Source organism: Mobula birostris, chromosome 24 (assembly GCF_030028105.1).
Source record: "Mobula birostris isolate sMobBir1 chromosome 24, sMobBir1.hap1, whole genome shotgun sequence".
In the NCBI taxonomy this organism is placed as follows: Eukaryota; Metazoa; Chordata; class Chondrichthyes; order Myliobatiformes; family Myliobatidae; genus Mobula; species Mobula birostris.
Genome location: NC_092393.1, coordinates 1,163,716 through 1,189,891, shown reverse-complemented (window position 1 = coordinate 1,189,891; position 26,176 = coordinate 1,163,716).

Below are 26,176 nucleotides of genomic sequence, written 5' to 3'. Positions count from 1 at the left end.
GGGATTTACCAGGATGCTGTCTGGACTAGAGAGCATAATGTAAAGGTGATTGGAGGTAATTATTGGGGAGATGTTTTTAACACAGAGAGTAAGGGTTCATGGAAAGCCCTGCCTCAGTGTTGGGATTTAGGGGCATTTAAGCAACTGTTAGATAGACACGTGGATGGAAAAATGAGGGCTATGAAGGAGGGAAGAATTAGATTATTTTTACAGTAAACTAAAAGGTCGGCACAACATTATGGGCTGAAGAGCATAACACAGTGCTGTAATGTTCTACGTTTATAATTGATAACAGGGGAATACAAGCAAGTATAACCTATTACAGGAAAGTCTAGTCAGTAACAGCAAAATATAGTTCAGAAGAAATATAGTCAATAACAAGGAAAGATAATGAAGTAGATTGAAATATATAATGAAATACTTTTAGTAACATGGGAAATGGTGAGCAACAGGTAAGACAGCATGTCTAGGGGCAACATAGTCAGTCTCAGAGAAACGCAGACTATTACAGAGAAATACAGTCAGCCACAGGGGAACATAATTAGCAAAGGGGAAATTAAATCAGTAGAAAGCTTAATATAGATCCAGCTAAATATAGATATAGCATAGAAGTATAATCTGTAATTAGAAATACAGTTAGTAATGACTCAATGGCTGTAGCCATGGCCATTGGCTCCCGAACTGACTTTATTCACCATGGCGTCTTGTCACTGAGGACTCACTTTTGCAGACTCTACGGTTTTATGTTTAACCTTTTGTGTATTATTTGTTTGCTGTTTGTGATGTGCTTTTTTTTCTCGCACATCTGATGGTCTCTATGTGTGGGGGTTTCTTTAAATGAATTCTACGATGCTTCTTTGTTTTGTGGCTGCCTGCAAGAAAATGAATCTCAAGGTTGTATACTGTATACATACTTTGATAATAAATGTACTTTAAATTTAATGGGACCTGAAATCAAAGGTTGGGATGTATAGTTGCTAACGGGAAACTGTAGTCAGCAGAAGACAAATACAATTACTAACATACAGTATTCCCTCAGAATTACTGCAGTATCCTGAGTTTACTGACTTCTTCATTAATACAGATATCTGGACTTTACTGCTGCATTACGTATTACCATCTGCTCTTACATATACCGTATAAACACATCAACCAAGAGCAGGAACAATAAACTATCTGCTGGAGGAACTCGGCAAATTAAGCAGGCATATAGGAAAGGAACGAGGAACCAGGAAAAGCCCACTGTCAATCAACAGATCTTAGCTAATCTGGTTGCACCCTCGATTCCCCGATTCCCACCCTCGCATTCCCTTTGTTATCAGGAATCTACCTTATCCTGCCTTTGAAATATTCAAACAGACAGCTTTATGTTCTTGTTGTCAAATGTGTTTCACTAGCTACTTGGTGCTTTTCCTTATTACTACAGAACAATACAAAGAAGTAGAATTAGGCCATTTGGCCCATCGAGTCTTCTATTCCATTCCAACATGGCTGATTTATTACCCCATCTCAACCTCATTCTCCTGCCTTCTCCCTGTAACCTATGACACTCTTACAAACAAGAACCTATCAACCTCCACTTTAAATATGTCGAATAACTTGGTTTCCATGATCTGTGGCAATGAATTCCACCTATTCACCATTCTCAGGCTAACCTCAGGTCTAAAGGAATGTCCTTCTATTCTGAGGCTGTGCCCTTGGGTTCTAGGCTCCCCACTACAGGAAACATTCCATCCATTTCCACTTGTCTAGGCATTTCAATACTTGATAGGTTTCAATCAGATCCCCCCTCATTCCCCTAGACTCCAGTGAGTACAGGGCCAGAGCCACCAGACACTCCTAACACATTAACCCTTTCATTCCTGGAATTATTCTCATGAACCACTTCTGGACTGACTGACAAAGAGTGCTTCCTTCTCAGCATTTTCTACACATTGATTATTTTTTCTGATAGTAACATTATTTTCTTAGTGAATTTAATTGCCATTTACTTTTCTCCCTGCTGCATACTGTACTTCACATTTACTGGTTGTTTAAATGTGATTAACCACATTTTTCTGCTACTGGATTATACAGTATTTTCCTGTTAACAGTACCTCTATTTACAAGTCTATCGCAAACTGTCCCACCTGGTGCAGGAATCTCCAAACCAGTTTCACCTGGTGCAGGAGTCTCTGAATCTGTCCCATCTAGTGCAAGAGTTTCTGAACCTCTTCCACCTGGTGCAGGAGTTTCTGAACCTGTCTCACCTGGTGCAGGAGTGTCTGAACCTGTCACACCTGGTGCAGGAGTTTCTGAACCTCTTCCACCTGGTGCAGGAGTGTCTGAACCTGTCTCACCTGGTGCAGGAGTGACTGAACCTGTCTCACCTGGTGCAGGAGTGTCTGAACATGTCTCACCTGGTATAGGAGTCTCTGAACCTGTCCCACCTGGTGCAGGAGTGTCTGAACCTGTCTCACCTGGTGCAGGAGTCTCTGATCCTGTCCCACCTGGTGCAGGAGTCTCTGATCCTGTCCCACCTGGTGCAGGAGTCTCTGAACCTGTCCCACCTGGTGCAGAAGTCTCTGAACCTCTTCCACCTGGTGCAGGAGTTTCTGAACCTGTCCCACCTGGTGCAGGAGTGTCTGAACCTGTCTCACCTGGTACAGGAGTCTCTGAAACTGTCTCACCTGGTGCAGGAGTCTCTGATCCTGTCCCATCTGGTGCACGAGTGTCTGAACCTGTCTCACCTGGTGCAGGAGTGTCTGAACCTGTCTCACCTGGTACAGGAGTATCTGAACCTGTCACACCTGGTGCAGGAGTGTCTGAACCTGTCCCACCTGGTGCAGGAGTCTCTGAACCTGTCCCACCTGGTGCAGGAGTGTCTGAACCTGTCTCACCTGGTACAGGAGTCTCTGAAACTGTCTCACCTGGTGCAGGAGTCTCTGATCCTGTCCCACCTGGTGCAGGAGTGTCTGAACCTGTCTCACCTGGTGCAGGAGTGTCTGAACCTGTCTCACCTGGTACAGGAGTATCTGAACCTGTCACACCTGGTGCAGGAGTGTCTGAACCTGTCCCACCTGGTGCAGGAGTCTCTGAACCTGTCTCACCTGGTGCAGGAGTGTCTGAACCTGTCTCACCTAGTGCAGGAGTGTCTGAACCTCTCCTCCCTGGTGCAGGAGTGTCTGAACCTGTCTCACCTGGTGCAGGAGTACCTGAACCTCTCCCCCCTGGTGCAGGAGTCTCTGAACCTGTCTCACCTGGTGCAGGAGTGTCTGAACCTCTCCTCCCTGGTGCAGGAGTCTCTGAACCTCTTCCACCTGGTGCAGGAGTTTCTGAACCTGTCTCACCTGGTACAGGAGTATCTGAACCTGTCTCACCTGGTACAGGAGTATCTGAACCTGTCTCACCTGGTACAGGAGTGTCTGAACCTGTCCCACCTGGTGCAGGAGTGTCTGAACCTGTCACACCTGGTGCAGGAGTTTCTGAACCTGTCTCACCTGGTGCAGGAGTGTCTGAACCTGTCTCACCTGGTGCAGGAGTACCTGAACCTCTCCCCCCTGGTGCAGGAGTCTCTGATCCTGTCCCACCTGGTGCAGTGGTCTCTGAACGTGTTCCATCTCCCTCATGTACTGCAGTTTCCATGTATTCTAGAAAAGAGAGCAAACAAACTGACTGGTGATCACTTCTCAAGGAGATGGTGACAGCTGGGATATGGATCATGTGCAGGCAGAAAGGTTTAGTTTAATTTGGCATTTTTTTGGCAAAAACACTGTAGGTTGAAGGACCTGTTCCTCTGCGGGCCCCTGTTCTCTATTCTATGTACATTGTTGGAAGGGGTCCCAGATTTCTCCCAACCCATGAAGGGTACACTACAGCCTTATACTGCCTCTCTCCCTTCACAATGACATACTTTAAATTATGAGATTACTCCCTTAACCTGGACTCACCTTATTGCCTGATCAATCACTTCCCTTGGGTGGTGATTACCCTCACATCACTCATTGCCCCTTGCAAGCTCCTGTTATCCTGTCTGTGCCTATTAAGGTTTTTAACATCTATTCACTGCTGGTATGTTGCTGAATGTTCCATACCAATTCCTCTTTATTGACCTCAGGAAGGGGTGCATGTTCTCCCTTCTTTGGGAGAACATGCACCAGTCTCTATGGGGGATGAGAAATTGAGAGATTCAACAGCTTATGTCAGTTAATATATCAGATGGCCTATCTTGTACTCAGTGCATACTTACAATCACAAAGAAATCACACCAGCATCTTTACTTTCATTGGAAGTTAAGGAGTTTTGGCTTGTCACCAAATTCTCCAAGAGAACTCTTCTGATGTACTGTTGAAAATATCTTGCTTAGTTTCATCATGTGGTCACACAGCAGGAACACAAGAAGCTGCAAAAGGTAATAGACGTAGCCCAAAACATCGCAGGCACAACCCTCCCCACTATGAGTAGTGTCTACAAGAGACACTGATTCAAGAAATCAAAATAATATTATTGAATACAGCATTTGGATTTTATGTTGAAATTGGCAATGCCTAATTTGGAGCATTGCGTGCAGTTCTGCTCACCTACCTCCAGGAAAGTTTAACAGAGTACTAAGAAAACTTACAATGATGTTGCTAGGACTTGAGGACCTGAGTTATGGGTTGAATAGATCAGGGCTTTATCCTTGGAGCATAGGAGAGCAAGAGGAGATTTGACAAATTATGAATGGGATAGATAGGGTAAATGTAAGCAAGCTTTTTACAATGAGGTTGCATGAGAGTAGAACTAAAGGTCATGGGTTAAAGGTGAAAGGTGATATGTTTAAGGGGAACTTAGAGGTTGGTGAGAATGTGGAAGAAGCTGGCAATGGAAGTAGTGGATGCCGGTTTGATTTTAACAATTAAGAAAAGTTTGGATACGTACATGGATGGGAGAGGTATGATTGTCCAGGTGCAGATCAATGGGACTAGGTAGAATAACAGCTTGGCACAGACTAGATGGGCCAAAGGGCCTGTTTCTGTGCTGTAGAGTGCTCAAGACTCTAAGGCACATCTATCGTGAGCGATTCCCACCACCCGGGCCACGCCATCTCCTCCATCACTGGGCAGGAGGTACGCAAGCCCGAAGTCCCACACTACCAGATTCAAGAATAGCTTCTTCCCTTCAACCAAACGACAAAACCCTAATCACTACGTTTTAGCAACACTGTGATTTTTGCACTCAAATAGACTTTATTTTTATTTGTTCTAATGTGTTTAATTTATGTTTTTCTTGTGAATGCTGCTTATATGTCGCTATGTACCTTTGATATTGCTGTAATTAAGTTTATTCTTGTACCTGTGCGCATATGTACTTGTAAATATGGCAAGAAATTTGACTTTGACCTTGTAATGACATGGACCAATCTGACTTACCAAGCCATGAAAGGACAGTTCAGACCTGCTGAGGACCTATGCTGGGTTGCTGTGCCTCTAACATATGAAGTCTATGGATGACGCAAAAAGCTAAACCTTCTTAAAAAGTGTTATCAGATGTAACTGCAGACCACATTCCTGCAGTTCTCAAAAAAGCTCGCACTGGTTACCTCAAGGTTGCTTAAACAATATGCCAGAAATTTAACATTTTTTCCAGTTCTTCCCTGCTCTCTCCAACATGGGAGTAACATTCGCCATACAGGTGATACAGTTATCATGACAAAATGAAACCCAATTTTGAACTCAGTGCGGACAAGTTAATGAATCTTACCTCTAGTTTTAATGGGCATTGATCAGGAACATCATTCTAAATAGACTGTAATCACAGGCAGCTCAGTGCAACTGGTCATACACAATCACTGAGGAACAGGAGTTAGAGGAGAGCCTTGTTACAGTATCCCTGCAATCCACTGTTGGCAGCCTGTAGCTCGGTGCAGAAGAACATCTCACAGAAAAGCTGTGATACTCCCAAATGAGGGAAATGTAAAGTCTACAGTGAGAATACTGATCAATCACCTGCTGCTTGATCAAGAGATAACTTTCCGCATTACTTGGTGGACCTGCTGCACTCACACAGGTCTCCGGTCGGAAACACAGCCATGATTTAGGAAAAGGTGGCTATGTCTCACTTTGCAGGTAGGGCTGGCACCAGGGTGTTTGGGAATGACGACGGGTTAGGTGTGAGGGCTCTGTGGGTCTGGATGTGGAAGGCAGGGATGCTGTAGGTGGGCCACACTGCTGTGTCCGGCATCTCAAGCTAACATCTGTAGGGACAACCACTCAGTGACACAGCCCTGACACGGTCCCCAGTTGTGTCACCAAGAGCAGGCCATGATCTCTTGGAGGTCCCCCCCCCCCCCCCGATCATTAGTGCTAGGTCCATCAATGAAACCCCACCCCCCACAATGCCAGTGTTGTCAACAGTCACACCCCATAGAACTATTGTTATCAACCCCATCCGCACAGTGCTGATCTTGTCTCCCCCACCCCCACATCGATGGCATCATCAACACCACAACCAACAATATCAAAGCATCATCCCCATCCCTCACAAGATGGTGTTGTCTTCCCGACATCCCATTGAGACTTTGTACTCATCCAACTCCCCCACAGTGTTGGTGTCATCACACCCACAATGTTTGTGTTGTCACCCCCAGACCCCCACAGTGTTGGAGTTATCACTACCAAACCCCCCAACATTGTTGATGTCAACACCCCCATACCCTCCCCAGTGTTAGTTTCATCACCCCTCCCCCAGTGTTAGTGTCATCACCCCTCCCCCTCCCCCACTGTTAGTGTCATCACCCCCTCCCCCTCCCCCAGTGTTAGTGTCATCACCCCTCCCCCTCCTCCACTGTTAGTGTCATCACCCCCACCCCTCCCCAGTGTTAGTGTCGTCACCCCTCCCCTCCCCCAGTTTTAGTGTCGTCACCCTCATCCCTCCCCCGTATTATTGTTGTCACCCCCACACCCTCTCCCGTGTGTCATCACCCCCACCCCTCCCCCAGTGTTAGTGTCGTCACCCCACCCCTCCCCCAATGTTAGTTGCGTCACCCCCACCCCTCCCCTGTGTTAGTGTCATCACCCCCACACCCTCCCCAGTGTTAGTGTCGTCACCCCCACCCCTCTCCCAATGTTAGTTGCATCACCCCCACCCCTCCCCCAGTGTTAGTGTCGTCACCCCCACCCCTCCCCTGTGTTAGTGTCGCCACCCCCACCCCTCCCCCAGTTTTACTGTCGTCACCCCCACCCCTCCCCCAGTGTTAGTGTCGTCACCCCCACCCCTCCCCGTATTATTGTCGTCACCCCCACACCCTCCCCCGTGTTAGTGTCATCACCCCCATCCCTCTCCCAGTGTTAGTGTCGTCACCCCCACACCCTCCCCTGTGTTAGTGTCATCACCTCCACCCCTCCCCATGTTAGTGTCGTCACCCCCACCCGTGTTAGTTTTGTCACCCCCACCCCTCCCCCAGTGTTAGTGTTGTCACCCCTCCCCCAGTGTTAGTGTCGTCACCCCACCCCTCCCCCAATGTTAGTTGCGTCACCCCCACCCCTCCCCTGTGTTAGTGTCGCCACCCCCACCCCTCCCCCAGTTTTACTGTCGTCACCCCCACCCCTCCCCCAGTGTTAGTGTCGTCACCCCCACCCCTCCCCATATTATTGTCGTCACCCCCACACCCTCCCCGTGTTAGTGTCATCACCCCCATCCCTCTCCCAGTGTTAGTGTCGTCACCCCCACACCCTCCCTGTGTTAGTGTCATCACCTCCACCCCTCCCCATGTTAGTGTCGTCACCCCCACCCCAGTGTTAGTGTTGTCACCCCCACCCCTCCCCCAGTGTTAGTGTTGTCACCCCTCCCCCAGTGTTAGTGTCGTCACCCCCACCCCTCCCCCAATGTTAGTTGCGTCACCCCCACCCCTCCCCCAGTGTTAGTGTCGTCACCCCCACCCCTCCCCATGTTAGTGTTGTCACCCCCACCCCTCCCCCAGTTTTAGTGTTGTCACCCCCACCCCTCCCCCAGTGTTAGTGTCATCACCCCCACCCCAATGTTAGTGTCGTCACCCCCACACACTCCCCTGTGTTAGTGTCATCACCCCCACCCCAGTGTTAGTGTCGTCACCCCCACACCCTCCCCCGTGTTAGTGTCATCACCCTCACCCCTCCCCCAGTGTTAGTGTCGTCACCCCCACACCCTCCCCCGTGTTAGTGTCATCACCTCCACCCCTCCCCATGTTAGTGTCGTCACCCCCACCCCAGTGTTAGTGTTGTCACCCCCACCCCTCCCCCAGTGTTAGTGTTGTCACCCCTCCCCCAGTGTTAGTGTCGTCACCCCCACCCCTCCCTCAATGTTAGTGTTGTCAGCCCCACCCCTCCCCCAGTTTTAGTGTTGTCACCCCCACCCCTCCCCCAGTGTTAGTGTCATCACCCCCACCCCAGTGTTAGTGTCGTCACCCCCACACCCTCCCCCGTGTTAGTGTCATCACCCCCACCCCAGTGTTAGTGTCGTCACCCCCACACCCTCCCCCGTGTTAGTGTCATCACCCTCACCCCTCCCCCAGTGTTAGTGTCGTCACCCCCACACCCTCCCCCGTGTTAGTGTCGTCACCCCCACCCTTCCCCCAGTGTTAGTGTTGTCACCCCATCCCTCCCCCGTGTTAGTGTCATCACCCCCACCCCAGTGTTAGTGTCGTCACCCCCACACCCTCCCCGTGTTAGTGTCATCACCCCCACCCCAGTGTTAGTGTCGTCACCCCCACATCCTCCCCCGTGTTAGTGTCATCACCCCCACCCCTCCCCCAGTGTTAGTGTCGTCACCCCCACACCCTCCCCCGTGTTAGTGTCATCACCCCCACACCCTCCCCTGTGTTAGTGTCATCACCCACCCCTCCCCCAGTGTTAGTGTCGTCACCCCCACACCCTCCCCCGTGTTAGTGTCATCACCCCCACCCTTCCCCCAGTGTTAGTGTTGTCACCCCCATCCCTCCCCTGTGTTAGTGTCATCACCCCCACCCCAGTGTTAGTGTCGTCACCCCCACACCCTCCCCGTGTTAGTGTCATCACCCTCACCCCTCCCCCAGTGTTAGTGTTGTCACCCCCATCCCTCCCCCGTGTTAGTGTCATCACCCCCACCCCAGTGTTAGTGTCGTCACCCCCACACCCTCCCCGTGTTAGTGTCATCACCCTCACCCCTCCCCCAGTGTTAGTGTCGTCACCCCCCACACCCTCCCCCGTGTTAGTGTCGTCACCCCCACCCTTCCCCCAGTGTTAGTGTTGTCACCCCCACCCCTCCCCTGTGTTAGTGTCATCACCCCCACCCCAGTGTTAGTGTCGTCACCCCCACATCCTCCCCCGTGTTAGTGTCATCACCCCCACCCCTCCCCCAGTGTTAGTGTCGTCACCCCCACACCCTCCCCCGTGTTAGTGTCATCACCCCCACACCCTCCCCTGTGTTAGTGTCATCACCCACCCCTCCCCCAGTGTTAGTGTCGTCACCCCCACCCCAGTGTAAGTGTCGTCACCCCCACCCCTCCCCCAGTGTTAGTGTCGTCACCCCCACACCCTCCCCCGTGTTAGTGTCATCACCCCTCCCCCAGTGTTAGTGTCATCACCCCTCCCCAGTGTAAGTGTTTTCACCCCCACCCTTCCCCCAGTGTTAGTGTCGTCACCCCCACCCCTCCCCCAGTGTTAGTGTCGTCACCCCCACACCCTCCCCCCGTGTTAGTGTCGTCACCCCCACCCTTCCCCCAGTGTTAGTGTCGTCACCCCCACCCCTCCCCTGTGTTAGTGTCATCACCCCCACCCCCCGTGTTAGTGTCGTCACCCCCCACCCCTCCGTGTTGTTGTTGTCTTCCCCACACAGAGTTGCCTGACTAGTCACACAAGCGCAGGGTATTTCTTTCCACAATGGCCACTTGCCCATGCAATGTTGCCCCTGGCTGATGGAGCCTTAGTAGAGTCAGGACTGCGTGTCTGTGGGACAGTGATGTTCTGTTAGCTCACACCCAGATGAGGTTTCATCCTTGCCTCTTCTCCAGACGGACTTCTCATCAGCCACAGACACTGGGACACTTCACTTGCTCCAAACTCACAAGCTGCAGCAGTCGCAGAGCGTCTGGGGACAGGTTCCCGCAGTCGGGTGAGGGCAGGCGCAAGCCCAGACGTCCTCGGGGCACAGATTTAAGGTGAGGGGGCACTCAGAGGGCAGTGAGTATATGGATTGAACTGCCAGACATTCCATGTACGATTAAAACATTTCAAAAATTGTTGCATGGGTACACAGATACAAAATGTTTTGAGAGACATGAGCCAAGTGCAGGCAAATGGGATCAGCTCAGATGGGCTCCCCGGTCAGTGCGGATGAGTTGGGGCGAGGGGCACATTGCCATGCTGTTTTCAGCAGCTACAACGTTAGGCATGTCGGAGTTTCTCTGGCAGAGGGCACTGCACCACTGTAATCCTCTGCCACACGGGATGGTGAAGGCCAGGTTGCTGGAGAAATTTAAAGTAAGGTGGATACATTTTTGAGAGATGAAGCAATCAACATGAGAGTACAGGATGAGCTGCCAGCCAGCTTGATTTCAACATGTAAGAGAAGTCTGGACAGGTACAGGGATGGAAGGGCTACAGAGGGCTATGGTCCTGGTGCAGGTCGATGGGAGTAGGCAGGTTAAATGAGTCACGTGATCAGCAACAATGAATTATCGATTGAGGCAGGTTTCATAAACAAACAAACATTTATTAAACTCTGCTCAACAAATAGCAAAAAGTATTCAAACGACTAACATAACCGAGGTTAACCGCTATACGGCAACTCTGGAACAGTTCTTAAAAGGGTAAATACGAAAACAGTTCTTAAAGTGGTAAATTCAAACCCAGTCTTAAAATGATAAATTCAAAAGTCCAAGTGTTTTACACAGTCAATAAGGAGAGACTTCCCTGAAAACAGATTTCTTCGAAGACGTGACGTTACTGCTGATTCTCCAAAGGATTCACGACAAAGGAAATAAAACAGCTTAAAGGAACTGACCTTTTTCTGGCGAGTGAACACTGCACAACTTCCCCGCTCTTGCAGGAGTTATCTCAAACACAGGTGACTATATTATGCACGAATCCTCAATAAGGTCGATCCTTTATAAAGCCGCTGAGCGACTCCAACTTTATTCCGATCCTTCAGGTTCCCGTCCTTTAATAAAGTCTTCACTCTCCAATACTACTGAAAAGGGAAAATTATAGATGCAACACACAAACCTGGCAGCAATTGGTGAAACTGCCAGCACCAAACTTTGCACCTTAAAATAGAAAGGAAAACTCTGTTTTAAAACGAAACTGCGTCATGATGCATACGCAGCATAACGGAGTAACTAACCAAGCAAACGACAACTCAACTGAAGCTAACTGCGTCACCGGGGTTTCACTTTATATACCTGTTGAGGACAGGTCAGCATGTGACCTCACACTGGCCAGAAAATTACATCATGTGACCTCCGCAAGACCATTACATCATGCTCATAAGACAGTCACAAGATACCCATGGGGTGTTAAATTATTAGATTAGATTATGAGGACACGCAGTCCTCTTTTATTGTCATTTAGTAATGCATGCATTAAGAAATTATACAACTTGTTCCTCCAGAATGGTATCACAGAAACACAAGACAAACCAAGACTAGAAAAAAACTGACCAAAACCACATAATTATAACATTTAGTTACAACAGTGCAAAGCAATACCATAATTTACAGAAGAACAGACTGTGGGCACGGTTAAAAAAAAAGACTCAAAGTCCCATCATCTCACGCAGAAAGTTGAAAGGAGAAATTTTCCCTGCCGTGAGCTTCCAGCGCCGCAAGCTTGCCGATGTAGCATTCTGGAAGCACCCGACCACAGCCGACTCTGGGTCCATCCGAAAACTTTGAGCCTCCGACCAGCCCTCCGACACCGAGCACCGAGCACCATCTCTGCCGAACGCTTCGACCCCAGCTCTAGCAACAGGCAATCCGGAGATTCTCGATCGGACAGAAACAGCAGCAGCGAAGCAGGCATTTCAGAAATTTCTCCAGATGTTCCTCCGTGCTTCTCACGTCTGTCTCCATCAAATCAGGATTGTGCACGGCCCCTATTTAACAATTACGATATCAATTCGGAGCGGCCGCGCGCGCTGTGTCGCATTGCCGTCTTCTCCTCCCCTCCCTAGCACTAGCTATGTAACTTTAGATGGGCCAAATGGCCTGTTTCTGTGCTGTGCTTTTCTATGATTCTATATTCAATGGTGGACAGGCTTGAGGAGTCAAGTGACCTACTCCTGCTCCTTCCGTTCTTTCCTTCTCACTCATTCCACTCAACCTTCCTCCAGCCCATTCCTTCCTCTTCCTTTCGCAATGTGACCATTTACTCCACCCCTCTCTTTCGTTCAGCCTCCTATTTTCCACCTTCCACTCCCAGTCCCATTACTCACACCCTAACTTCTTCCCACATCCCATCCCAGCTTCTTTCTTGGAAAAGGTAAAACGAACCTGGCTAACATCCTGTGGGGATATTATGGAGGAAGTTAAGGACTGCATAATAGCAAAGGAAAGGGTATATAAGGTAGCAAAAGTGAGTGGGAAGTTGGATGATTGAGACACTTTTAAAATCTAACAAAAGACAACTAAACAGTTATAAGAAGGGAAAAGATGAAATATGAGCGCAAATTAGCCAATAATATAAAGCAGGATTTTCAGTTATATAAAGAGTAAAAGGGAGGTGAGAGTTGATGTTGGACCACTGGAAAATGATGCTGGTGAGGTAGTAATAGGGGACAAAGAAATGGCAGATGAACTTAATGGGCACTTTGCATCAGTGTTCACTGTGGAATTCACTAGCAGTGTGCCAGAGGTCCATGAGTGTCAGGGAGCAGCAGTGAGTGCCATTGATATTACAAAGGAAAAAGTGCAAGGTACACTCAAAGATCCTAAGGTGGATAAATCACCTGGACCAGATGGACTACACCCCAGAGTCCTGAGAGAGGTTGCTGAAGAGATAATAGATGAATTGGTCATGATTTTTCAAGAATCACGATTCTGGCGTGGTTCCGGAGAGCTAGAAGACTGCAAATGTCACTCCACTCTTTAAGAAGGGAGGAAGGAAAGTAAAGTAAATTATAGACCAGTTAGCTTAACCTCAGTGATTGGGAAAGTGTTGGAGTCTATTATTTAATGTGGATAAATGTGAAGTTATCCACTTTGGTGGCAAAAATAGGAAAACAGATTATTATCTGAATGGTGGCCGATTAGGAAAAGGGGAGGTGCAACGAGACCTGGGTGTCATTATACACCGGTCATTGAAAGTGGGCATGCAGGTACAGCAGGCGGTGAAAAAGGCGAATGGTATGCTAGCATTTATAGCAAGAGGATTCGAGTACAGGAGCAGTGAGGTACTATTGCAGTTGTACAAGGCCTTGGTGAGACCACACCTGGAGTATTGTGTGCAGTTTTGGTCCCCTAATCTGAGGAAAGACATCCTTGCCATAGAGGGAGTACAAAGAAGGTTCACCAGATTGATTCCTGGGAAGGCAGGACTTTCATATGAAGAAAGACTAGATGAACTGGGCTTGTACTCGTTGGAATTTAGAAGATTGAGGGGGGATCTGATTGAAACGTATAAAGTCCTAAAGGGATTGGACAGGCTAGATGCAGGAAGATTGTTCCCGATGTTGGGGAAGTCCAGAACGAGGGGTCACAGTTTGAGGATAAAGGGGAAGCCTTTTAAGACCGAGATTAGGAAAAACTTCTTCACACAGAGAGTGGCGAATCTGTGGAATTCTCTGCCACAGGAAACAGTTGAGGCCAGTTCATTGGCTATATTTAAGAGGGAGTTAGATATGGCCCTTGTGGCTATGGGGATCAGGGGGTATGGAGGGAAGGCTGGGGCAGGGTTCTGAGTTGGATGATCAGCCATGATCATAATAAATGGCGGTGCAGGCTCGAAGGGCCAAATGGCCTACTCCTGCACCTATTTTCTATGTTTCTATGTTTCTATGATTAAGGATGAGGTTTCGGGGTACTTGGAGACTAATGATAAAATAAGTCAAAGTCAACATGGTTTCTGTAAAGGGAAATCTTGCCTGACAAATCTGTTGGAGTTCTTCGAGGAAGTAACCAGCAGGATGGATGAAGGAGAGGCAGTGGATGTCATTTACTTGGATTTTCAGAAGGCATTTGATAAGGTGCCACACGTGAGGCTGCTTAACAAGATAAAACCCTATGGCTTTACAGGAAAGATACTGGAATGGATAGAGGAATGGCTGACAGGCGGGAGACAGTGAGTGGGAATAAAAGGGGCCTTTTCTGGTTGGCTGCCAGTGACTAGTGGTGTTCCTTGGGGGTCTGTATTGGGACCTTCTGAGGATTCACTCTCTTTAAAGACAGTCTAACATCAGTCTCTGAGATGGGAGATCACAGGGTCATCAGGTGCAGCAAGGATCATCACAGCTGTAGTTGTGTTCTCCCTTTCAAAGAGGGCAGAGAAGACGTTGAGTTCATCTGGTAGTGAAGCATCGCGGCTGTTCATGCTATTGGGTTTCACTTTGTAGGAGGTAATGATTTGCAGACCCTGCCAGAGTTGTTGTTTATTCGATGTTACCTCCAACCTTGTTTGAAATTGTCCCTTCACCCTTGAAATAGCCCTCTGCAAATCATTCCTGATTTCCTGGTACAGGCCTGGGTCGCCAGACTTGAATGCCACAGATCTGGCCTTCAGCAGACGATGCACCTCCTGGGTTCACCCACAGCTTTTGGTTCAGGAATGTACAGTAAGTCTTTGTGGGCCACACTCATCCACACAGGTTTTAATGAATTCAGTAACAACTGCAGCAAACTCATCCAGGTTCGAAGATGAATCCCTGAATACAGTCCAGTCCACTGATTCAAGGCAGTTCTGTAGGTGCTCCTGTGCTTCCCTTGTCCAAACCTTCTTGGTCCTCACTACTGGTGCTGCAGTCTTCAGTCTCTGCCTATACTCAGGGAGTAGAAGTACAGCCAGGTGATCAGACTTCCCGAAGTGAGGGCGTGGAATAGCACGGTAGGCATTCTTGATGGTGGTGTAGCAATGGTCCAGTGTGTTGTTTCCTCTGGTATTGCAAGTGATCTGTTGATGGCAGTCGCTTTGTGATTTTTTCCAGACTGGCCTGGTTAAAATCCCCCAAAACGATGGTGAAGGCATTAGGGTGCACTGTTGCATACATTGATCCCATTGCTCAGATCATCTAAAGGCTGCTTGACACTGACCTGAGGTGGAATGTAAACTGCAACAAAAACGACCCCAGAGAACTCCCATGGTAAGTAAAAAGGATGGCACTTAACTGCTAGATATTCCAGGTCTGGTGAGCAGAATTGGGACAGCACTGATATATCTGTGCTCCAAGAAGAGCTGATCATGAGGCATACTCCTCCACCTCTGCTTTTGAGAGACCCTATAGATTTATTCTGACCTTGTACAGTAAACCCGTCAATCTGAATCACTGCATCCAGTATGGAAGGGGTTAGCCAGGATTCGGTGAAACATGACACATGCAGTCCTAACGTCCCTCTAATTGGAAGAATGGGCAAAAAAATGTGGCAGATGAAATAGTGTTGGCAAATGCATTTTGGTAAAAGGAACAATAGTGTGGACTATTCTCTAAATGGGGAGAAGGTTCAAACATCAGAGGTGCAGAGAGACTTAGGAGTCCTTGTGTAAGACACCCAGAAGGTTAACTTACAGGTTGAGTCTGTGGTAAAAAAAAAAGGCAAATGCAATGTTGGCATTTATTTCAAGGGGAATCAAATATAAAAGCAAGGAGATAATGCTGAGCCTTTCTAAAACACTAGTCAGGCCACCGTTAGAGTATTGTCAATAGTTTTGGGCCCCATATGTCAGAAACGATGCATTGTCATTGGAGAGAGTCCAGAGGAGGTTCATGAGGATGATTCTGGGAACGAGGGGTTAACATATGAGGAGCATTTGGCAGCTTTGGGCCTGTACTCACTGGAAGTTAGAAGAATGCGGGGAGATCTCACTGAAACCTACTGAACGTTGGAAGAATTAGATAAGGTGGATGTGGAGAGGATGTTTCCTATGGTGGTGCTATCCAGAACTAGAGGGCACAGCCTCAAAATTGAGGGGTGACCTTTTAGAACAGAGGTAAGGAGGGATTTTTTTAGCCAGAGAGTGGTGAATCTGTGGAATGCTCTGCCACAGACTGCAGTGGAGGCTAAATATGTGGGTATATTTAAGGCAGAAGTTGATAGTTTCCTGATTGGTCAGGGTGCCAGAGGATATGGCAAGAAGACAGGTGTATGGGGTCGAGTGGGATCCAGGATCAGCCATGATAGAATGGCAGAGAATACTTGATGGGCTGAATGGCCTAATTCTGCTCCTATGTCTTATGGTCTTATGGAAAAAGTTATCTACCCTGTCTATTACAAACTCATTCGTAAGGCCAGTGATGTTGTGGGGATGGACTCTCTGACGGTGGTGTCTGAAAAGAGGATGCTGTCTAAGTTGCATGCCATCTTGGTCAATGGCTCCCATCCACTACATAATGTATTGGGTGGGCACAGGAGTACATTCAACCAGAGACTCATTCCACCGAGATGCAACACAGAGTGTCATAGGAAGTCATTCCAGCCTGTGGTCATCAAACTTTACAACTCCTCCCTTGGAGGGTCAGACACCCTGGGCCAATAGGCTGGTCCTGGACTTATTTCATAATTTACTGGCATAATTTACATATTACTATTTAACTATTTATGGTTTTATTACTATTTATTATTTATGGTGCAACTGTAATGAAAAGCAATTTCCCCCCGGATCGATAAAGTATGACTATGACTATGACTATTCTTACATCCTATAATTCTGTAAACCTCCATCTTATCCTCTTTCAGTTCTCTCCACTCCAAGGAAAAGAAGCCCAGACCATACTGTTTCCACTTCTAAAACACTCCATTTCAGACAGCATTCTGTTGTACCTCCATTGCAGATTCTCCATGCCAACAGGTTCTTCCTGTAGTGAATGTAAGTTTCAGTGGTGCTCTTGCTGATTAGCTCTACCCTGGCTAATGCAGGCAGGTCTTCATGTTCAAGTTCAAGGTTATTGTCATTCAACCATACACGTATATATAGCTAAGCAAAACAGCATTCCCGAGGTCAAGGTGAAAAACACAGCCCATATCAGGATATAACATATACCGTACAGCTAAGAATCAACACACATAGTAACGATAAAGCACGATACAGTCACAAAATGATATTAGCACAGTCCCTGTATGGCATGGCCTGAAGACTGATGGTGCGTGGGATGTTGTCCTGAAGCCACGTTTCTGTAATAAGCATGCAGCAGTTCCTCATCTTACGCTGGATCAGGCAGATGAAGGTAATCTCATTTGTTTCCAGTGAGCAAACACTAGAGAGCAGTATTGACAGGTGAGCCAGCTTTCAGAAGTTAGCCTTTTAAACTAGCACTGATTCCAGCACGCCCTCTCACACCACTTTCAACACCTCCTCCCCTGGGTGGCTGTAACAGGCACGAGAGCCTGGTCCAAGGTTTTGTAGCTCCTCAGCTGTCAGTTTCGCTAATGAACCAGACCTACAGTACTTTGTATTATTAATATCCAACTGGATCCAAGTCAAACGGTAAGACAAACATTTGCACCATTTGCTGGACCCAGAGAAGCTGCCACGACAACGTGTACCAATATCTTACTGGAAGCTCGACACGCCCAGATGCTTTCTTCACTATCTTATCTATCTCATCTGCCATGCTGGGATCCTTGTGTACAAAGATTCTTAGTATTTCCTGGGGCCCCACCATTCGCTGTCTATGACCAACCTTTATTGGTCCTCCCAAGGTACAACATCTCCTACTTTAAAAGAATTAGATTCTCTCTGATATTGTTTTGCCTATTTTACTAAGTAACCACCTGGTCACCCTGTAGCCAAAGGCCATCAGCAACAGCTACCTACAAACAGCTACCTCTTGCATTTATATGCACATATTAATGTATAGAACAGACAGTACATGCCCCAGCACCAATCCCTGTGATACATAGCCTCCCGATCACAAGACCCTCCATCACCTTGCTTCCTATTATCAGACCAGTTCTGAATTCAGTTTCCCAACTTATCTTAGGTTCCATGAGCTTTAACGTTCTGGAGTTGTTCACCACATGGACCCTTGTCAAAGGCCTTACTGAAGTCCATGGAGAACACATCAGCCGCACTGCTGTAGTCAAGAGAGTGTGTTACTGGTTAGAAACGCTCGTTCACCTTGCTCACAGAGGCTACAGTAAGAAAGATTTCCAGTGCTTGTTTTTCCTCTAAGGAAAAGGAAACCTTGTTTTCCCTCTAAGCACATTTGAAATGGTGACAGCACGTCCCATGTACCTGGAGCTATTAATCTCAGAGAGGATGATATACACATCCTTCACACCAGATAATTTAATTGACTACTGTATAAAACTGTGTTAGTGCGTGGCCAAGTGGTTAAGGTGTTCGTCTAGTGATTTGAAGGTCACTAGTCCAAGCCTTGGCTGAGGCAACGTGTTGTGTCCTTGAGCAAGGCACTTAACCACACTTGGCACTGGTGTTAACGCAGAGCAAAGCTGTATGGGTCCTAATGCCCTTCCCTCAGACAACCTCGGTGGCGTGGAGAGGGGAGACTTGCAGCATGGGCAACTGCTGGTCTTCCATACAATCTTGCCCAGGCCTGCGCCCTGGAAACTTTCCAAGGCGCAAATCCATGGTCTCATGAGACTAACGGATGCCTGTACTGTATAAAACTAATCCAAGTTGTTCAGTCAGTTTCTGCCTCCTGGAGTGATCCGGCAGAAATAGGACATATCTTGACCCCTAGTGGGTCCTAACTGAGAAACTACAAAAGGAGCCATTGGGTGCTTGGTGTAAAGACATTATGCGGTGCAGTTGGGTACTAATTCAACAGTGAAGGTTGAAGAAAACAGTAAGTGCACACATGCTAAGTGGACGTGGAACTCACTGTAAGTGAGTTAAGCAGGAAGTGAAAATTGAGATTAACGTGCTGGTAACCTCTGATTTAGCGCTTATGCTGCTGGGTTAATCAGCCACAAAACATCGAGTGAAATTGTCATGCACAGACAGGAAGAGGTTTTATGGTTCACTGGTACCATAAGTTTTTTCTACCTCTTAGTTTAGAGATGTACTAATACAAAATGTATTTAGAATCAAAGTAGGGGACTGTTGGATTAGGGTCCAAATTGTCGCTTTAGTGTTTTTTGTTAGCTTTCTTTATGCTTGCTTATATATTTGAATAATTAAATATTTGTCTGTAAACTTTTAGTGACTAGTAGTATATGGGTCTATATTTTTGTCATTTCTTTGTCTGCAAAGCTGAATTATTTCACAGGTTTCCTAATCTAACTGGTTGAGACTGGTTTGCCATATTACAGGAAAACCTGTGGCCAGGCTCTTTGTGGCTACTTCTTTTAATTGGTTTGCTTGTTGACCTTGTCTGTCCTCTACTGTAATGAACAGCTAACAACTGTAAGATTTGCACCTCTTTTTTGACTTCTAAATAAGCTTCTGGACATCTCCAGATCTAATAGCCTGTTGTAGGAAAGAGGTGGTTAAACTGTGCAGCAAAGATTTATGAAGATGTTGCCAGGACTCGAGGACCTGAGTTATAGGGAGAGGTTGACCAGGCTAGGAATGTAGCAAGTTCAAGTTCATTGTCATTCAACCGTCTACATGTATACTGCCAAATGAAACAATGTTCCTCTGGATCAAGACGCACAACACAGTACATGTGACTCACACACAACACATCAAGCAGTATTACCGAAAATAAAAGACAGGAGGAGAAGATGGCGACGCGCCTGCGTGTGCGCAGCTCTCCGGTGAAAAATGATATCGTATCTGTTAAATAGGGGCTGTGGACAATTCTGATTTGACGGAGAATGGACGTGGAAGCACAGAGGAACATCTGCAGAAATTTCTGAAATGCCCGTCCGCTGCTGTCATTACTGAGTGGTCGGGAATCTTTTGGAGGGTAGGCCTCAAAATCCCCGGCCTTGCCTGCTTTTGGTGACTGAGAAGGAAGTCGAATCGTTCGGACAGAGATGGCGCTCAGTACTCGGTGTCGGAGAGCTGATCACAGCTCGAAGTTTTCGGATGGCTCAGAGTCTGATTGTGGTCGGCATGGCAGGGAGAGTATTCCTTCCTTCTTCCACCTGTGTGAGATGTGGGACAATTGAGAAATTTTAAACTTTACTGTGCTCATGGACTTCTTCATCAAGTTATGGTATTGTGCACTGCTGTAACTATACGTTATAATTATGTGGTTTTGTCAGTTTTTTCAGTCTTGGTCTGTCCTGTGTTTTGTGATATCACACCGGAGGAAATAATGTATCATTTCTTAATGCATGCATTACTAAATGACAATAAAAGAGGACTTCGTGTCTTCATAATCTAAAAATTAACAAACAATAAAGTATATTCCAGAAGATGGACATTTTACGTAAGCTGCATTTATGGCACAAAGTAAAAATGAGGGGCGACCTTACAGAAGTGTTTAAAATTATGAGAGGCATAAATAACATGGACGATAAGATATTCCCAGTAGGGGAGTCCAAAAGTAGGAGGCATAGATTTAGGGGGAAAGTTGTTCATTCCAAAGGAAATGGTTGAGGCAAGTACAACTGTAACATTTAACATGCACTTGGATAGGTACAGAAGGAAGGGACCTTGAGGGGTATGAACCACACCGCAGGAAACTGGTACTAGCTAGGTGGGCACCTTGGTCAGCATGGAGTTGCTGGACCCAACAGCCTGTGCCTGTACTAGATTGTTCTATGACTGTAGAAGAGGTCTTGTAACTATGGCAGAATTATTTCCACCAAATAATCTGAACATGATGAGGGATTTCTCTTTCTTTCTACAATTGTTATATCTTGCTTATTTCACCTTTGGACATTTAACAAATCTTTCTCTATCCAGAGTTGTGACTAGAGACATGTTTCCTTCCCATCAATCACCCCCTTCTTGTGGCAATTTCCCAACACATGCGCCTTCACCTCTTCCCTTCAACAATCCAGGGACCTGCCTTTCCAGATGAAGCAACAATTCACTTGTACTTCCATATTGCATTTGGCCAGTAAGTTTGCAGATGACTAAAATAGGTAGTATCGTGACATTAAAGATAGTTATCAAGAGTCACAGTGGGACCTCCAGTCCCACAGTGGGCTGTGGAATGGTAAACGGAGTTTGATTCAGGTAAGTGTGAGGTATTGCATTTTGGAAAGTCAAATTAAGGTAGGGCTTTCACAGTGAACAGAAGGGCCCAAGGGATTTTTATAGAACAGAAGGACTTTGGCATTTAGATACACAGTTCCCTGAAAGTGGCATCACGTTTGGCAAACTGGAGTTATGTAAGGGGTTGGTGAGGCTGCATTTGGAATATTGTGTTTAGCTTTAGTTACCCTCCTATAGGAAGGATGTCATTATGCTAGAAAGAGCACTGAATGGATTTGAAGATGTTGCCAGCACTTCAAGGACTGAGTAATGGAGAGAGGTTGGCCGGATTAGGAATTTATTCATTGGAGTTTAGGAAGAGTGATATCATAGAGGCATATAAGCTCAAAAGGTACATGAATAGGGTGAAGGCAGTCTTTTTCCCAACTTGCAGAATCAAGAACTAGAGAACATAGGTTGAGGGTGAAGGGGAAAGAATTAACTGAACCTGAGTGGTCAATAAATGGAATGAACTGCCAGAAAGAGTGTTAGAGCTAGTTACATTATCAAGGCACGTGGAATAGGGAAGGTCAAATACCACCACTACTTTATCATTTCCTGTCAGACAGCTTATGTACAGACACTCCAGTGCCAAGTGACACTTTATAGACATACAAGCAATGTATGTATACAAGATGTCTTAGAAAACTTAGAAACATAGAAAACCTACAGCATAATACAGGCCCTTTAGCCCACAATGCTGTGCTCAACATGTACTTACTTTAGAAATTACCTAGGGTTACCCATAGCCCTCTATTTTTCTAAGCTCCATGTACCTGTCCAGGAGTCTCTTAAAAGACCCTATCGGATCCACCTCCACCACCGTCACCAGCAGCCCATTCCACACACTCACCACTCTCTGTGTAAAAAACCTACCTCTAACTTCTCCTCTGTACCTACTTCCAAACACCCTAAAACTGTACCCTCTCGTGTTAGCCATTTCATCCCTGGGAAAAAGCCTCTGACTATCCACACGATCAATGCCTCTCATCACCTTATACACCTCTATCAGGTCACCGCTCATCCTCCGTCACTCCAAGGACAAAAGGGCGAGTTCACTCAACCTGTTTTCATAAGGCATGCTCCCCAATCCTGGCAACATCCTTGTAAATCTCGTCTGCACCCTTTCTATGGTTTCCACATCCTTCCTATAGTGAGGTGACCAGAACTGAGCACAGTACTCCAAGTGGGGGCTGACCAGGATCATATATAGCTGTAACATTACCTCTCGGCTCCTAAACTCAATCCCATGATGGATGAAGGCCAATGCACCTTATGCCTTCTTAACCATAGAGGCAACCTGCATAGCAGTTTTGAGTGTCCTATGGATTCGGACCCCAAGATCCCTCTGATCCTCCACAATGCCAAGAATCCTACTATTAATACTATATTCTGCCATCATATTTGACCTACCAAAATGAACCACCTCACACTTATCTGGGTTGAACTCCATCTGCCACTTCTCAGCCCAGTTTTGCCTCCTATCAATGTCCTGCTGTAACCTCTGACAGCCCTGCACACTATCCACAACACCCCCAACCTTTGTTCATCAACAAATTTACTAACCCATCCCTCCACTTCCTCATCCAGGTCATTTATAAAAATCACGAAGAGTAAGGGTCCCAGAACAGATCCCTGAGGCACACCACTGGTCACTGACCTCCATGCAGAATATGACCCACCTACAACCTCTCTTTGCCTTCTGCGGGCAAGCCAATTCTGGATCCATAAAGCAATGTCCCCTTGGATCCCATGCCTCCTTACTTTCTTAATAGGCCTTGTATGGGGTACCTTATCAAATGCCTTGCTGAAATCCATATACACTCTATCTACTGCTCTACCTTCATCAAGTGTTTAGTCACATCCTCAAAAAGTTCATTCAGGCTCGTAAGCCAAAACCTGCCTTTGACAAAGCCATGCTGACTATTCCTAATCATATTATGCCTCTCCAAATGTTCAAAAATCCTGCCTCTCAGGATCTTCTCCATCAATTTACCAACCACTGAAGTAAGACTCACTGGCCTATAATTTCCTTGGGTATCTCTACTCCCTTTCTTGAATAAGGGAACAACATCCGCAACCCTCCAATCCTCTGGAACCTCTCCTGTTCCCATTGATGATGCAAAGATCATCGCCAGAGGCTCAGCAATCTCCTCCCTCTTCTCCTACAATAGCTTGGGGTACATCTCCTCTGGTCCCGGTGATTTATCCAATTTGATGCTTTCCAAAAGCTCCAGCACATCCTCTTTCTTAATGTGTATATGCTCAAGCTTTTCAGTCTGCTGTACATCATCCATACAATTGCCAAGATCCTTTTCCATAGTGAATACTGAAGCAAAGTATTCATTAAGTGAGATGGTAAAGGGCTAGTTTGTTCTGCTGACATGTAAAAATTAAATGTCAAGCTAAGAGCCACTGGCTTTTGTACCTGCAGGATAGGCTGTGGTAATTTAATTATATTCTGTGTCCAAAAATGTGGAACAACATTTGAAAAATGAGGAATTACCTCATTGTGCACATTGTCCTGGTTGTCTGAGTTTGATGGCCTTTTAAGGTAATCAAGGGGTTTTTGTCTCAGAATAGCACTGTTGCTGGATATGTGACTATTAGGGTAGCTAAAAAATTGCTTCCTGCGTATGTGACAAAAATGGTATAAAAAACTCTGTCTCTGTGCTTTGGCAGAGAGAGAGACCTCTAGTTCGGGTCCCCTGTGTGTGCCTAAGGAGGGCTCTCTCTAGTAGCGAGCTACTCATAAAAAAAGCTGCTGCTTTATCCTGTGTAGTACTGTGTGTTCTTGCATCAGGTGATGGGTAATTATTCGAAGTAAGGTTTAACGTAAGTACCTCTGCTATCTACGCCAGTTCCATACACACTTTTCCACAGTCACACTTGATTGATCCTTTTCTCTCACATCTTATCCTCTTGCTCTTCACATACTTGTAGAATGTCTTGGGGTTTTTCTTAATCCTGCCCACCAAGACTTTCTCATGGCCCCTTCTGGCTCTCCTAATTTCATTCTTAAGCTCCTTCCTGATAGCCTCATAATCTTCTAGATCTCTATCATTACCTAGCTTTTTGAACCTTTCGTAAGCTTTTTTTTTCTTCTTGACTAGATTTTCAACAGCCTTTGTACACATTTCCTGTACTCTACCATCCTTTCCCTGTCTCATTGGAACTCCATGCAAATATCCCTGAACATTTGCCACATTTCTGCTGTACATTTCCCTGAGAACATCTGTTTCCAATTTATACTTCCAAGTTTCTGCCTCATATATCCCCTTACTCCAATTAAACGCTTTCCTATTTTGTCTGTTCCTATCCCTCTCCAATGCTTTGGTGAAAGAGATAGAATTGTGATCACTGTCACATGACCAGCAACAATGAATATATAATTGAGTCAGGTTTTATAAATAAACATGAGCATTTATTAAACTCTGCTCAACAATAGCGAAAAGTATTCAAGCGGCTAACTTAACCTGAAGTTAACTGCTATACGGCAACTCTGGAACACAGTGGTAAATTTGAACACAGTTCTTAAGAGTGGTAAATTTGAAAGTCCAAGTGATTTACACAGTCAATAAGGAGAGACTTCTCTGGAAATGGATTTCTTCGAAGACATGACGTTACTGCTGATTCTCCAAAGGATTCACGATGAAGGAAATAAAACGGCTTAAAGGAACTGACCTTTTCCTGGCGAATGAACACTGCACAAACCTTCCTGATCTTGCAGGGGTTATCTCAGATGCAGGCCACTATTTCTGAACGAAGATTCAATAAGGTCGATCCTTTATGAAACTGCCAAACGACACAAGCTTTACTCAATCCTTCAGGTTCCCGTACTTTACTAAGGTCTTCACTCTCCAATACTAGACTTACAATAGAAAGTAAAACTCCACTTTAAAACGAAACTGCGTCATGAGACGAATACGCAGCATAACGGAGTAACTAACGAACTAAACTGCGTAACAACAGGGGTTTCCCGTTATATACCTGTTGAGAACATGTCATCACGTGACCTCACACTAGCGGGAAAAATCACATCATCCCACCAATAACAAGACCATTACATCATGCTCACAAGATACTCAACTACATCATGGTCATAAGACAGTCACAAGATAGCCACGAGGTAAGTAACACCTCCCTCCAAAAAATGGAAAATTTTGGTCTTCATGAGCAAAATTTTAACAACCATTTACAAAAAAAAACAAATGTATAAAATCTACAACATACACAATATACGCAGTATTATCATACAGCACCTTGCAACCTAATATACAGTAGGAGTGTTACAAATGTTAAAATACCACTCCATCAAAAAAATTTACATTGTACATTCAACATCTAGATAGACAGTCAGCAATCACATTATCTTTACCTTTAATATGAGTTATCAAAATATTATACTCCTGTAACATCAAACTTTGTTGCTGAATTGGAGTTTGATTTATTTCCTTAACCATTTCCCTCAACCAAACCCGTACCTACAACATAACCAAGGTAAGTCACAGCCGCATGACCAAATTCACTTTTAGCTATGTTAATAGTTAAGTTAGCTTTTGAAAACCTTTCAAATAGTTTCTCCATCGAAGTATTATGTGCTTCCCAAGTATCATTTCCTGTAACTAAATCATCAATATAGGCATCTGTGTCTTTTAACCCATGAATCACAGAATTAATCATCCGCTGGAAAGTACCTGGTGCATTCTTCATCCCAAAGGGAAGAACATTATATTCATATAATCCCAGATGGGGTTACAAATGCAGAAATCTCTCTACCTCTATCTGTCAATGGAACACACAAATAACCTTTTAACAAATCAATTTTGTAAAGAACTTTGTTTTTCCCACTTTATCCACACAATCATCCACTCTAGGGGTTGGATATGCATCAGTTTTTGTCACAACATTCACCTTCCTGTAATCAGTACAAAACCAAATAC